The sequence below is a fragment of the Chamaea fasciata genome, unplaced genomic scaffold, assembly GCF_029207755.1.
Source record: "Chamaea fasciata isolate MVZ Bird 193981 ecotype frontalis unplaced genomic scaffold, bChaFas1.0.hap1 SCAF_1, whole genome shotgun sequence".
Classification (NCBI taxonomy): domain Eukaryota; kingdom Metazoa; phylum Chordata; class Aves; order Passeriformes; family Sylviidae; genus Chamaea; species Chamaea fasciata.
In genome coordinates this window covers 7,802,543-7,817,307 of record NW_027094086.1, presented here as the reverse complement: position 1 = coordinate 7,817,307, position 14,765 = coordinate 7,802,543, and the positions used below count along the sequence as shown (strand labels likewise).

The following is a 14,765-nucleotide window of genomic DNA, read 5'->3' as shown; positions in this document are numbered from 1 at the left end:
CACATATGAACATTTGCCTTAGAAAACAGATAAGGGTAAATACCAAGGCATTAAAACCCATAAAAGAAAATGTCATCTTAGGGTGCTTCTTACTAAAGTCCCTTTCTTCATTGTTTTGCTCTTCATCTGGTTCAATATCCAAAGCATACTGAAATGCTTTTGGACCCTGAAGAACATTCATTCAGTTTCATGGGCTTCTCCTCAAAGCTTATAAGTGTTGTTACTTCTATATTTGTTTCATAACTCCTAAACTCTCCTAGTTTCCTCTTTGACCCCCAAACTTGGCCTCAAATGGTGCAGAACAGTCCACACTGTCAAGACTAGGCCTGCTATAGTGGTTTAGCTATGGTGTCACCACACAACTGTTGTCCCTGCCTCTCCTCTGGGTCCTTTTTGGTTCTTCTTAGATACAACTGAGACTTGATTTGAAGTCTTCTGGAGTTCAAACATCTATTCTGAATCCCAGAACAATATTTTAGTGATGAGAAGCCATGACAGGTGCATGAGCCCTGAGATGGTATGAGAACACACTGAACTTTCTAAAAAATGCAAAACCAGTTGAAGTAATGTTGGATATAGAACGGAGGGACCCAAACCTCATCTGAATTCCACAACAAACTGAGATGTAATTAGTTCCAGAACTGCTTAAAGTTGGTTTCAGAGCGAACTGGTCAGATAATGAATTTGTATTTCTCATCCAGAAATAATCTCCACTGTATTTTTTTCAGGCTGCTGTCTTTCCCTACTCACAAAGGGGCAGAGCAGGAGAAAGTCAAATTTCAATACTCACTGTCAGTTTTAAGGGCAGTGGAAATCGAGGAAGGAGAGGCTGGCTCCCAGTTCTGTGCCTGTACAGCACAGCTCTCTGTGTGACTGTCTGGACTAGTCCTAGCCATGGAAACAGGGGCACTGTAGAAGTTCAGGTACTGTGGGATGAACCCTGAAACTGGCTTGCAGGTGATCAGCTATGGCAAAGGACTTCTCTGTCCATAGAGGCAGTTTTGTTTTGACAACAGGAATCAGATGTGAATGTAGAGAGGCAGAAATCCCTGCCAAAAAAAATAACCAATTTTTGCAGGTAGATCTTTTTAGTATATCTCAGGATTTTCATACCCTCTCTCCCACATGCACCATTTAGTCAGTCGGATTTTTTGTGCTTGCCTAATGTCAGGTAAAAAGAAGGACCCTGTATCCTCATTAGCACTACATTAATAAGCATGATGAATGTGCATAATTAACTCAATTTACCTCACCTTAATGGAGTTCCTGAAGGTCCTCAAATAGCACTATTAAGGCTCAGGGAAAGTGGTGAGGACTTTCCCTCCCGTTGCTTTGTGCCAGCTGGAGGGCAGCCAGCTCTGATCCACAGCAGCTGTCCCCATCCAGGGAACACAAACCTGCCTAATGGAGTCAGACAGCCCCTGGGGAAATCCTTCCCTATGTCCTGTTCTCTTCCAGCACAGAGGAGGGAGCCTGGCTCTGTCTACAGGGGGCTGGGCAGACGCACAGCACTCCAAAAAAGGGATTATCAGTTGGTGCCAGGCTGAGGAAATGGCTGTGCTGGTAAATTGGAAGGCAAAATTGAGGGAGAAATTTCCTGTTTACCAAATGCAGCATGTCCTCAGAGTGGGACTGAAGCCATGGAATAGAGTTGCCCCACTCTCAGAGATATCCCATCTTCAGGGATATCTGCACTCCTCACAGGAGGTCATGACAGCCTTTACTGGGATCTGAGTCACATATAGCCCTCTAATGAGGCCAGAGTGTTCTGTTGTACTCTCATGATTCAGTAGCTGCCTATACATCCAGAAAGAATACATTTGATAAATTGGCCTAAACTTTGCAGAACATTACTTTTTTTTTTTTTTTTTTTCTGTGACTTTTAGGGGCTTGGTAGGCAACCCTTCCCACCTCTTGCAGGGCTTTTAGGAACCTCCCAGGCTGCGACCCACTTTCCTTGGTGCTGGGAGTGCTATGCGTTTTCTCAGCCTCTTCTTCCTTGGATGTGAAGTGTCTTTTCTGAAATTTCTGGGTAACTGAAAAATCATTCCAATAAACTAAAAGAGTAGGCAATACATATTCAAAAGACCAGAGATGCAATACGGCAGAATTGGTGAGGTACATAGCTACTTCTGTTATAACCCCTTGGAATGTGCAGAGCTGCTAACCCTGCCCACACAGGAGAAGGTCATTGACTGACCTCTAAAACTGAAGCCCTTGGGAAATGCCCATTCAGAGCTACCTGTCAGCAGTTCCTGGGCAGAAAAGGCTTCCTGACCTGCATGAGTCCAGACCATCAGCTTTCCTGACAGGCAGGAATTTCATCCTTACAGCTTTTAGCTCATCACTTGTTTTTATTAGCTATCCATTTATGTCTCAGCTATAAAACTAAGGTGCTTTTTCTGAGTTGACTCATAAAAGAGGATGCAAGCCGGACAACTCCTGGAGTTGTGCTCTCTGTTGTGCATCCAGGCTCTGGCATTTCTCAGACAGTAAAGACAACTCCTGTGCTGCAATGGCTCCCATTGCTTGAAGCCTGGCATTTTGAAGTATGTTGGAAACAATTTCACCCCCATTCTTCTGACAGGTTCAAACTAATTTTTAAGGGTAAAGACACACCCAAATTCCAGCTCTATCCTGGTGTGTATATTGTCTTCTCTTTCCTTAAATATACAACTGAAAACTGATAGACCAATACAGTAGAAGTTGTCATGGCCCATGCAGTCATTATATTTAAGTGTTGTAATTATGTAAAACTGCAGTGATTATGTGTAATTACTAAGAAAGTTGTGTAACTAAGGAAGAGGTCTACCTTACAGAAATAAATATGTTATCTTGGAGATTGCTATTGACACACAGCCTCCTCAGACCTGCAACTAGACCATGCTTCTTCCCTCTCATTTCTCTTACAAGTTATTTCTCAGAAAGCCAAGATGTAAATTATAAACAGTCATCTTTAATTAAAAGCATTTGGTAATGCTAGTGAGGAAAAAAAAACATCATTCATATGCAAAGTCAAAATCAGTTTATGGATCTCATCCCTCTTACTGCCTCAACTCTTCAGGTGCAGTGAAGATGCCATTTTCTGTTCTCTGTGTTCCTATTCTTAGCACAATAAAAATGAACTTACAGTTATTTGCCACTGTTTTGTTAAAATGTCAAACCGTGTTGCAAACAAATTGATTTCAGTCCAGTTCAGCTGAGTTCAGCTCAGCAGCATGTGAGCCTTCTTCCCACCTCTACTTCTTTGTAAAGCCACAGCAAGACTGCTGGGGAGTGCCAGAATCACTTCAATTAAAAACAGTACAGCCATGGGCAGCACATTTAAATAGGAATCATGGACAAAATACTTTTAGCTGGAAGTGAATCCATCAGCACCCAAACACTGCCATGAAAACAGCAGTGCAAGAGAAATAGAAGCCAATGGGAATCTCTTCAGCTCAAACTGAAGTTCACATGTTGAGCTTTATTCCCATCCTGGGTTCTGCTGAAGTTTTCACTCACCAGGCCTGTGGTGGGGAAAATCTGCCTTGTTGTGGGGCACAGCAAAACAACACTTAGCCTTGTTCTCCACATGGTGCTTCTTAATAACAGAGGATATCAATAAGGACAGGGTTCAAGTTCTCTCCAAAAAAGTCACTCCTTGCTTCTATTCCAAGGAGCCCTGGATATAACTCCCAGAACTGCCTCAGACAGCATTCATCTCTATCTGGCCCAGACATTTGAATTGTCAACTGGACTGCAAGGATGCTGAAACACAGACCACTGTAAGACCTGGGACATAAATCACTCAAAGTTGTGGTCTCTTTATGCTTCAATGTGAGCCAAATGTGACAATCGCACTGGATGTGAAGAGCCCTTAATTTCTTTCAAGCAGGCTTTAAAGTAATGCATGTCAACACCACCCAGTAACTCCTTCAACCTTGATTCATTTGTGAAGATACTGTATAGCATCACAGAATCACAATCAGACCTCTAAGATCATCGAGTCCAACTATTAAGACCCCAATGTAAAAAAGATAAACCCGGAATTAAGATACTTCACTGCTGAGATGTGTTTCCTCTTGAGCCTGTCTGAGGCTCAGCTGATGTGCTTGGTGCCAGCTTGCAGGACACAGGCTGTCATTATTCACTTGGGACTTGGTGTCAGCACCATGGGTCTGGGAAGCAAGTGCTAATTGGTGTGAACAAAAATTAAGGTTTCTGACTTTTTATGAGCAGCAGACAAAGGGCTTTACAATGGCACACCAGCCCAGAACAGAGCTCTCTGTTATGAATTTTGTATCATTAGAAATGTTTTCAGCTTGGGAACTTTGGGGAGGGAATGGCAGGCTCAGGAGTTTAGAATGAAACCTTTATATTTGCCCACTGTGGCAGATGGCTGTGTTCTCTGGTAAGGAGGGTCTTCCAAAGGACACTGGGAGCTGTGGAGTTCCAGCTTCACACGGAACAAATCACTTCATGTTTATGGAGCTTGTGTTTATTTTTAACCCTTCTCCTTGATACAATCCTACGATCGGTGGTTTTTACTATATTTTTGTTGTGCTTATACTACAGAGCATCCATTCCTGCTGGACCTTTTTACATAGTACTTTGTTGCAGAGCAATATATTTGAGCATGTGATGTCTTCACCACCAGTCTGGTAGCCACAGAGTAAGATTCACATCTATTAATCATACATTTGTTTTTTGTCAGAAAAGCACCTTAACAAACTTAAGCCGTCATTTTGTGAAGAGAAACAGTTTGTGACTTTTCACATGGCAAAAATGCATGAACCTTGTTATGCCTTTTCTCTCCCAGGCTACTGTTACCAGGACACTTACACCTTGACGTGAAAATCAACTGATGTATTTAGCTGGCATTGACTTTTGTTCCAGCAGTAGCTGTGGGGGAAAAAAAAATATGAGGTACCAAAAGTAGACAATTTTATAAATCAACAGCTCGGAGCAATTTGTGTCTGAGTATTTAAAAGAATAAATAAGATCTCACCTAGTAATTCCTAAAAAGCAGAGGCTCCCCCACATCTACAGCAGGCTGGATTCTGATCTCACTGACATGAAGACACATCAGGAATCTCCTCAGGTAATCAGTGGCCATCAATGCTGACCATCCCCACTCTGTGGAGAACTTGTCCTGAGCATCCATTTGGGTAGCAAAAAGCTGCTTTCCAATAAAGTAGATACAGCTACGACAAAGAAAGAGAAGGGAACCTTTATTTCTTAGATATTGAGAAACACAAATCAAGACAAATCAGTAATTCCTTCTCTGACTTGCTCACCAAAGCTCAAAGTTATGCAATTCCTTATAAAAAGAAAATAGTTTGAGTGGGCCTTGCTGAGCTTTCAAGAGATTTGGTCTGAAACAAATTAGTTCAGCTGCCATTTACCAGCAAGGTAAAGGTAAACCTGGGGTTAGTCAGTACAGGGGAAAGGAAGGAAGTGGAGTTGTCTGGGGCCTAAAAGAAAAAAAACGTCTCTGCTCTTGAGGTGATTAATGTGTAAAATAGGCAGTGGAGGAAACTGAGCAATGAGCATAATGGTGAAGGAAATCAAAGTAGGTCTCCATTGTTTTAGGAGACGAAAATGGGCCATATAAGAAGAATCTGTCTTGTTGATTTACAGTGAATTTACAGAGAATCACAAATGTTATTTTTGCATGTCTGGGTACACAGCTGATCTCATTTGGTTTACAGAGCTGGTGATGTTTTCTTTTTCAAGACAAGAAATCAGTTAAAATGTAGACATTAAATTAAATCCTGATGGAGGAACAGCTGAAAATGTAATTTAGGGCAAATGAACTCTTAACGATTAACAGAGATCCCACATCAAATCCCTCTCCTTAACTTTAGGACAGCCTCACCATGTGTCCTGACACCACCAAGCCATTTGCTAATGAGCCCTTTGACTCAAATTTCTATCTCATTTTTTGCTTGCTGCAACCCTACAACGACTTTTCTAACAGCTGCCTCTCCTCATAATCTTTGTTTGATTTTTCCCTCTTCTATGCACTCATATATGGGTATATACCCCACTAAACTAAATTTGTTGCCACCTTCCTTTTTCACTTTTTGAGTCTGAGTGAAACTCCTTTACCTCTGCACTGTGGACATACCAAGATGGACTTAAAAGTATCTGTCCGTATTAAGGCAGATGCAGGAGTGCACCCCAACTCTGTGGTTCATCAAGACATGTTTTTATTCCATTGTATTACTTATTCCCATTTGGAATGAGATTCAGGCATTGTTAAGTGACAGCACTAAAGTAAAATTTTTCAATTATTGTGGGTTCTTTTTAGTTGTTTACATTGTATCTGTTATTGTAATATTACCCACAGTAATTTAACTTGGTCTTAGATGATTAACTTAAAGGGATATCTTGATTCAATCACTGCAGGAATAGAATTATAATTGAAACTATAGATGCTAGGAATTTCATTGTAGGAAAAGTTGCCATATTTCCAGGCTTTGCTTTCAGCCCCAACTTCACCAATTTTGTTTACATAAATCTTCTCTATAACTCTTGGACAAATTTTTCCAGAGGTGAAATGCAACACTGGTAGGATTGAACCTAATCATTTTTGTGACTAAATGGGGCAAGAAACAACAGATGATAATCTGATTTTAAAATTATTCGTAAGTTTTGTTCACAATCTCATAAGGGAATATAAGATTACCAGGAATTCTTAGTGTTCATCTACTTCTTTTACCATTGTATCCTGGCATTTTTAAAAAAAATTCAGTATTGACTTCTGTGATATTAAAACAAAGTAAAACTGAAAATTGCATCCCTCATGGCTGTAGAGTTCACCAGGCTAGTCCTCTATGATACAAAATGACTGTGCAAGACTTCAATTAATTGCATTTCATATATTTAACTGGAAGTTATGGTCAGTGCAGAGATCTTGGATGAGATCACTGAGCACCAGCAGGCTGAATTCAACCCTTGCACAGTCCAGTCTCTCCGTTAGTTCTTGTCCTTCCAGAGCATCAGGCTTGCCTTGGTCCCAAGCTACGAGCACCTTTCTGGTGAGGGGCACTCCAGCTATCAGCCCACATCTCCTAATTGGGGTGGGGCTGGTCCTGACTCCTTGCAGGACACACAAACCGCCAATGGAGACTGATTTACAGAAGGTGGTATATTTTATTCTCCTTTTTTAGCTTGGGGTGAGTGATCTTGCTTTTAAACTCCTATGTGGGAAGCACAATTAGCTTAAACTGGATTTACAGAAGTGAAATGAGTATCTGACAGAAATATAGCAAATACTGACTTTTAGAGCTTTTCTTATAGCTTATAGAGAGCAGATGTTGTTTGAGGCTGCTCTAGATCACCTTGAGGGGATCTTCTATTCATACTTCTACATTTTGCCAACCTTTTCCCTCTGTTCATCTAAAATGGGCAAATGTTGCCAGTATTTCCCTGAAAAATATCTTTCTCTTTGCCACACATCATTCTCCAGATTAAAGTATTTGGGTTTGCTTGTTTGATTGACTGTTTTTGTTTTAGAAGCTACCAAGGTTGTGTTTGGGGTTTTTGTTGTTGTTGTTGTTGTTGTTGGGTTTTTGGTCTTTTTTTTCTTTCTTTTCAGAGAAGGTAAAGGTTTCTGTACCTTACCTGCAAAAGCTCCTTTTCTGAGACTGTGCTATAGGATGAGCACAGGCACTTGACCTTTAATAGGCTCAAAAGTAAATCAAGAGTCCAACATGCTCTAAGCAACAAGCTCAGCTGGTGTTTCTCTCATTCCTAAAAGAAACATTATATTTTCCAAGGTTAAACATGTAACCAGAAAAACTGTGATTCTCACTTGAGGTAATTTCTTTGAGCCAGCTGGTGTTAGCAGCCTGTTTTGATGAAGGTCACAAGCTCCTCATGGCTAGGAGTAATAAAGGATTCCCTTACACAAGACTTCAGTGGATTAACAAATACAGCTGGATAAACAAATACCACTGGCACCAAGTATCTGAAGAACTAGAAGTGGGTGTTACATTAACAATGCTTATCATAGGCTCAGAACATAGAGGATGCAAGTCTAGAGATAAGTTGCTTTTGTAGAATAAAGTAACTTTCTTTTATTTGTCTGCTGTGCATTACTTTATTACTTTCCCTATTTAGCACTCGGGGCATGGCATAAGTAACTATGAGGTTTAACTTGGGATTTATTATCCACTTCCTTTTAAGATTAGAATTTGTAATGAAAACTGGATCAAGCTACAACATCTCATTTTAATATAAATGCATATTAAAAATGAACCTATAAAGCAGAAGATGTCTTCTGGTAATGAGATACAGTCAGGAAGCCATTTGTAAGTACCTTAAGTGAGCAGCTTACACACTAAGAATAACAGGTTGATTCTTTTCACAACGTGTTGCTCCAGCTGTGCAGGAAAAGATGGTGGGGTCATCTGCATGTTAATTTACAAACAGAACCAGTTATACATCAACATTTCCTCAACAAAGAGCTTTTTCCCAACAGGCCCTCCCCTCCAAATATTCTCAAGCAATGCAGTGTTGAAAGGTCAGCCTGGACTCTCTCCACTGCCAGAATATCAAGCAGTCAGAGCTTGTGCTGCATCAATCCACTCCCAGCCCATGCCCTGCCATGCTTGGGCCATTTATCCCATGAGGAGCCTCATTCCACACTCCTCACTCATGGAAAGAGCCCCTGAAGTGTCAGAGAATTTGCAAAAAATCCCCCCAAATGTGGCAGGGGATGAGAGGTTGGTGAGAGAAGTAGGAGATTTTGGCAATAATTTCTTTAAAGTTTTCCTTTCTGTGTCTGTCTCTATTTGATGTAATTAACCAATTCAGGAGTTGTGTCTTGCAGGCACAAATCTTGCACTCACACTTGACTGTAAGTCTGGAGCATGGGGCTCCATACCAGCTTATTTCTGTGTTTAAAAGTCTTGTACAGCCTCTGGCATGGGGAGGAGAAATCTCTGTGCAGGAGAGTTGAGCTCTCCAGCATGTTTCCACCCCCTGCTCTCCTGTACAATTTGCTCTATGACTTTGACAAGCCACATTTCCATCTTCCTGTGCTGAAACTAACAGTCAGCTACCTAACCTGAAGGCCTGCCAAAGCTTAATTCAGCCCTTCTTTAGATGTTTGGGTGGAAAATATATGAGAAATGCAAAGTCCATTGATGTCCCATCGATCACATTGTCCCCATGACCGGGACATTCACTTCTTCTCTGTTGGAGGGGCAAATGCACTAGTGTAAGAACAGTGCTGTTCTGAACTGCCATTCTTCAGATGCCAAGCTGTCACTGTGTGTGGCGATTTGAGAAGTTATGAAAAATGTTCAACAAGATTTTTAATGGCTGTTAAATCCAGAGTCCTGGATATATTCCAGCTCAGGTGATTACATTCATCCTGCTTAAAGACAGTTTAACAGGATAGATCATCCTTCACAGAGCCTCCAGTATGGAAAGAATGAAAGAAACTCGCAGTCCTGCTGGCGAGGAGAGGAAGGCAAGTGGGGGTGTTCCCAAAACAGGGGAGCAAGAAGAGTTATCAGTTTTTATGTCTTTGTGTGTGGTGCCTGAGAACAAGGAAGCTTTGGTATGGGAAATAAACCTACCTTAGAAAAGGAAACCCACCTTAAAAAGGAAAACTGTTTACTGTACTGATTTTTTTGGAAAGTGACTTAAATGATAGATGCAAAGTCAGGGAGCTGTGCTAAACTCAAGCATTAGTTGATGACACGTTCCTTGTTTGTTCTTAAAGTATAAAAATGTAGTATTCTGAAAGCTGCCATTTCAAATATCAAACTTCAGCCCAGGAAGTATTAGGGTGTTTTCTGAAGAAGTAAAAAATCAGGTTTGACAAAGGCTATCTTCTCATTTTGAACTCAGAAGACATTTCTGGATTTTGCTTTCATGAAAAGAGATATCGTCTCACATTTTTGTTGGTGTCAGCCCTTTAAATTTGGTAAACATGATAGTCCTAAAGGGCCCTTTACATAGTATCACCCAGCTCTTTTCTTACAGCTGGTCTATCTTGCTGACATGATTTCATTTTCTTTTCTTACTGAGAAAATTAAGATGCACTCACAGATCTACAACCCCAAATTAATCTGCACATGGAGATTGATTTCATTAAATTGGATAACACGGATTTTTTTGAAATAGGCAGACATTGCTGGTCCTTTAGGCAATGCTGTAGATAACATCTGTTTTGACAGAATTTTGAGGTGACAGAGGATATGAAACTTTGTGAGGGTTTTTAATGTTGCTGGTTGATTATCACTTGTATAAATGGTAAATAATTTTTTCCTTACTTGTAGTAGGGAGATCAGAGAGAGAGTGCATACCACCAGTCAATCATCCCTCTCTATTTCAGTGATTCCAGAGTAATTTTGTTTCTGTCAGCTGTGATTACTGCTGCTGATTGGCTTTGAGCAGTACCTTCACCTGGGATACCCACATTTTTATTCCCATTTCCTTATTTTCTGTCTTCTTTTCCATTGTCCATCTGCTTTGCCCACAGTTTACATCCTGGGTTATTTCATACAATTAGATATTTATTTTAGACTATAATCTGTAGTCTTGATTTGATTTGCAATAGTAAATCTAATTGTAATAGAAGTGATAAATGATTTACAGTAGCTGGGAGAAATGGAATTTCAGCTCTTACACCCATTTTCTCAGGCCAGTTTTATTTCATGCAGGCTGGATATATTTCTTGTTCCAGGATGTGAGAGATATTAAGATTCTCTCAGAAGTCTCTCTCAGCTAAAGAAGTGCTGGAGTTGCTAAAGTCTCATAATGGCTCTTTTCCCTAACTGTCCCTCTGTCTGGTGACAATCTTGGAGAGCTCCACACCTGACAACAGATATGATTTATGTAAAAAGGAGGGCTAGATGTCTTATATTGCCTTCAGTGGAAGGTGCTGTTTTATTTAATTAAAATAAGAGATGGGTCAGCCGGGGCTGTCATTCCTAAAACCTGCTAAACACAAATTATTTGCAGATAACACAAACCCTCTTTACAGGCGGTTTTTTTTTTCAGACCCTTTGCAAGTATACTCAAAGCTATTATTTATTGTCTGAGAAACAATGCTCTCTGGTGACAGAGCTGAAAATATTGTTCAAAATTGATTCTATCTTACCTTTATTTTTAATGTGAAAATAAATTTAGAAGCCAGGATTACAGTGCATAAGCTTCAAACTTATTACATCAATATCAGGCATGAGTGAAATCTTGGCTTTATTCTCTGATAATGTGCAGGGTACAAACTCTGAACTTTAGGCTGGAATGTGTTTTTGTATTCCTTACCAGAGTAAAGCATCAAAGGACATCAGCAGTGCCAAATATGTTAACAACAGGTGCCTTTTCTCAGGCCTTGCTCCCTTGATCATGGGTGTAGGCTTGCTGGTTTATTCACTTTCCTGACTGGCTGACAGATTGTCCTCTGCAGGGAATGGACGAGCTCTGCCTGAGGGGAAACCCAAGCACAGGATAACTCACTCCAAGGATGGCTGCTCTGAAGATATTCCTCCCTCTGCACCTGAGTTTCATTCAACAGTGAGCCCTCCTGTGTCCTCTCAGACTGGTTCCTAGTCTGGAAGCACATGTTGTTCTTCCACTGCTCCAGCCCGCCTTCAGGTATTGGCAGTCAGAGCACAGCAAAGGTGCATCCTTATCTCTGTTACCACCAATATATAGTGTTGTTATTAAAAGATATGGAATGTGATGTGGGGAGAGCTGTAGATGGTTGTCTTTTAAAGCCTGAATAAAGAGTTCGAAGTGGAGAAAATATTACTTTAGAGGTAAGGCCCTACTCCAGGAGACAGGGGAGTAAGACTACCTTTCCTCACGTCATTATTCTATACCTAACTTAGTCTCCCATCCCAACCTCTACATCTCAAACAAGATATAACACTTCAAATCCTTCTGAGTAGGAGGATAAAATGTGAACAGTAGCCACACGAGTTCTGATACTATAATGGTGAATACCTAGATATGTTTTTATCTGGTTAGTCCTATTTACAAAGGTTATAAAATGGTTTATGGAGGACTGAAAGTAGCATTTCCTAGCAATTATCGTAGAAAAGGATTGAATTGCAAAGATCTTTAAGAATAAGAGATATTTTATGGATATCTTCTCTGTAATATCAGAGTGATATTATGAAAAAAAAATGAACTCCAAAGATCCAGAAAAGCCAACAGATGAGACAGAATCAGTCTTTGGCAGATGTGATTAGTCTTTTCCAGGTGGTGGGAGAAGAGAGGAGAATGTAACATCTCAGCAATTACATCCAAGACTGGAAAGCCATTTCTGTCGAGTTTTTGCCCATGGTGATGATGTTTCTTCAGCTCCATGAGTCAAATATCATTGCTTGGGAGAAATAATGATCTGCCATCAAAAGTGTGAGCTTAATTATTTCTACCACTAAGAGAAAATAGGAACTTCAGGCTTCTGGCACTCTCTCCTTGAATTTTCCTTTTGATTTCTGTCCTGGAGTTTGGGGCTTCTCCTTATGACAAGGTCTCCTAAATGCTGCCATGGTGAGACAATGCCATCAGCTACACACAGCAGCTCTTCCTCCTGCTGCCTGCCAGATCAGGAATCACCTGAGGCAAGCAGTAATAACTCATTATCCCACAGTCTGAGCATGAGCAATAATGAGCTGGCTGCTCAATTGAAATCCGGTGTTCTGTAATACAAACACAGTGCACAGCTTAGAGAATTTAAGAATCTCAGGGCTTAATTAGTATCATAAGAAATTCTAGGAGCAGTGACTAATATGGAACAGCACATTGCAGCTTGGAATTAATATGTCTCATAAGTTAAGATCAGGGTCTGGAATATGATGAATGACTTGTATAGCTGAGAGGATGAAGGAAAGAAATATGTTCCTTTCTGCCAATTAATTTAGTATTTTGGTCACTAGAGGCCTGCTGCTCACTTTTGTGCTGACCAAGAGTGTCTTGTTCTGTCTGCATCCAGCTGATATCTGCAGCAAGCTGATAACTCTTGTTTTGTTGGCTGATGTAGAGGGGGACTTTTCTTCTATTTTCATACAACACCTAATACTGGGTACTGGATGAAGGTGGATGATGAGGTACTCCTCAAAAACAGAGTAGCCATTGAGAGGGTTTACTGCCTAGAATAGCAGCAAAACTGCTGTTAATGCTCTACTAGAACTTCTCCCAAATTAAAAGACCTTAGAGAACATGGAGATAATTGGGGATGCAAGAGGGCTCAGAGAAAGGTCCAGTGGCTCAAAGTTGACAAGAAGGATGGAAGAGGTATTGTGATGATTAATTATGATTTTAAGAAGGTTAAACTGTCCTTGGGAGAGGAAGGTGGGTTAGTATGGAAGTCTGCTGAAAAGATCAGACTGTAGCTAGTGGGATGAGCTGTTTCTAGCACAGTCTGAACAAAGAAGCAAGCTGTTATGTGGCATATTAATATCTGGGTCAAAATAACCTGTGCATGATTTTGTGCCACTTGCCACTTCTCCTATTGCTCAATACCACAGAGCAGAGCCTGGCTCCATCCTCTTGACATTCCCTTCAGATATTTATAAATATTGATATGGTTGGAACAGCTTCTGCTGTTCGTTCTTGTCCCCCCGTAGAAGCTGCAATCTCCTCATGGGTGTGAATTGACACCTCACCCCTCCTCAGCCACTCCTGCCCAAAGCTAGTAGAGTAAAAAACATTTCCAAAAAATAGCATTTTTGTCTTTTTGTTGGTTTGGTTCTCTTTAAGTCTTTTGTTAACACTAGTGTTTTTGACAGAAAGGGGCAATGAAATGGCTAAAGGAGCTGTCATAACTCATGGGCGGACACCTACCTCTGGTGCAAGGCTGAGGAGGTAAGAGTCATGGTTTAGTGATAGACCTAACAGATTTACATTAATGGCTGGACTCAGTGATCTTAGACGTCTTTCTCAACCTAAAGGATTCTCTGGAAAAAGGTGACCTCAGCTCCAGATTGATAGCTGCCAGATCATTGTGCCTGGACATGTCCATAAATAAATTACTGGCTTTTCTGCTCAACGTGTTTGTTTCATGTACTTTTACCCATTCAGTCTATTGTGTTTGGTTGGGGAGGTTTCAAGCCACCTCTCAGTTCAAGATAAAAAAGCTGAAGTCCTTCTTTCACTGCAACAGCGTCATAGCAAAAAATATGTCATCAATGTAATTTGCAAAAGGTTTTTTCTTCTAGAGATTTTCCAAAACAGGAGAGTTAGGGTTTCTTAAACTTTATGAAAAGTGATTTCTGTTCTGTTTGCTATTCTATCTTTGTGTTTGGGGGTTTTCCTTTTTCCTTTTCCTTTTCCTTTTCCTTTTCCTTTTCCTTTTCCTTTTCCTTTTCCTTTTCCTTTTCCTTTCCCTTTCCCTTTCCCTTTCCCTTTCCCTTTCCCTTTCCCTTTCCCTTTCCCTTTCCCTTTCCCTTTCCCTTTCCCTTTCCCTTTCCCTTTCCCTTTCCCTTTCCCTTTCCCTTTCCCTTTCCCTTTCCCTTTCCCTTTCCCTTTCCCTCCTCTCCTCTCCTCTCCTCTCCTCTCCTCTCCTCTCCTCTCCTCTCCTCTCCTCTCCTCTCCTCTCCTCTCCTCTCCTCTCCTCTCCTCTCCTCTCCTCTCCTCTCCTCTCCTCTCCTCTCCTCTCCTCTCCTCTCCTCTCCTCTCCTCTCCTCTCCTCTCCTCTCCTCTCCTCTCCTCTCCTCTCCTCTCCTCTCCTCTCCTCTCCTCTCCTCTCCTCTCCTCTCCTCTCCTCTCCTCTCCTCTCCTCTCCTCTCCTCTCCTCTCCTCTCCTCTCCATG

General features: G+C 41.0%; 1 long non-coding RNA gene across 1 annotated transcript; it reads left to right on the top strand.

Moving 5' to 3' along the window:
* Window positions 1-12,790: 12,790 nt before the first annotated feature.
* On the top strand, window positions 12,791-13,986 carry LOC136301251 (uncharacterized). The gene is made up of 3 exons (XR_010723827.1): window positions 12,791-13,248; window positions 13,743-13,818; window positions 13,905-13,986. It is a non-coding gene; the product is annotated as an uncharacterized lncRNA (long non-coding RNA).
* The last annotated feature ends 779 nt before the right edge of the window (window positions 13,987-14,765 follow it).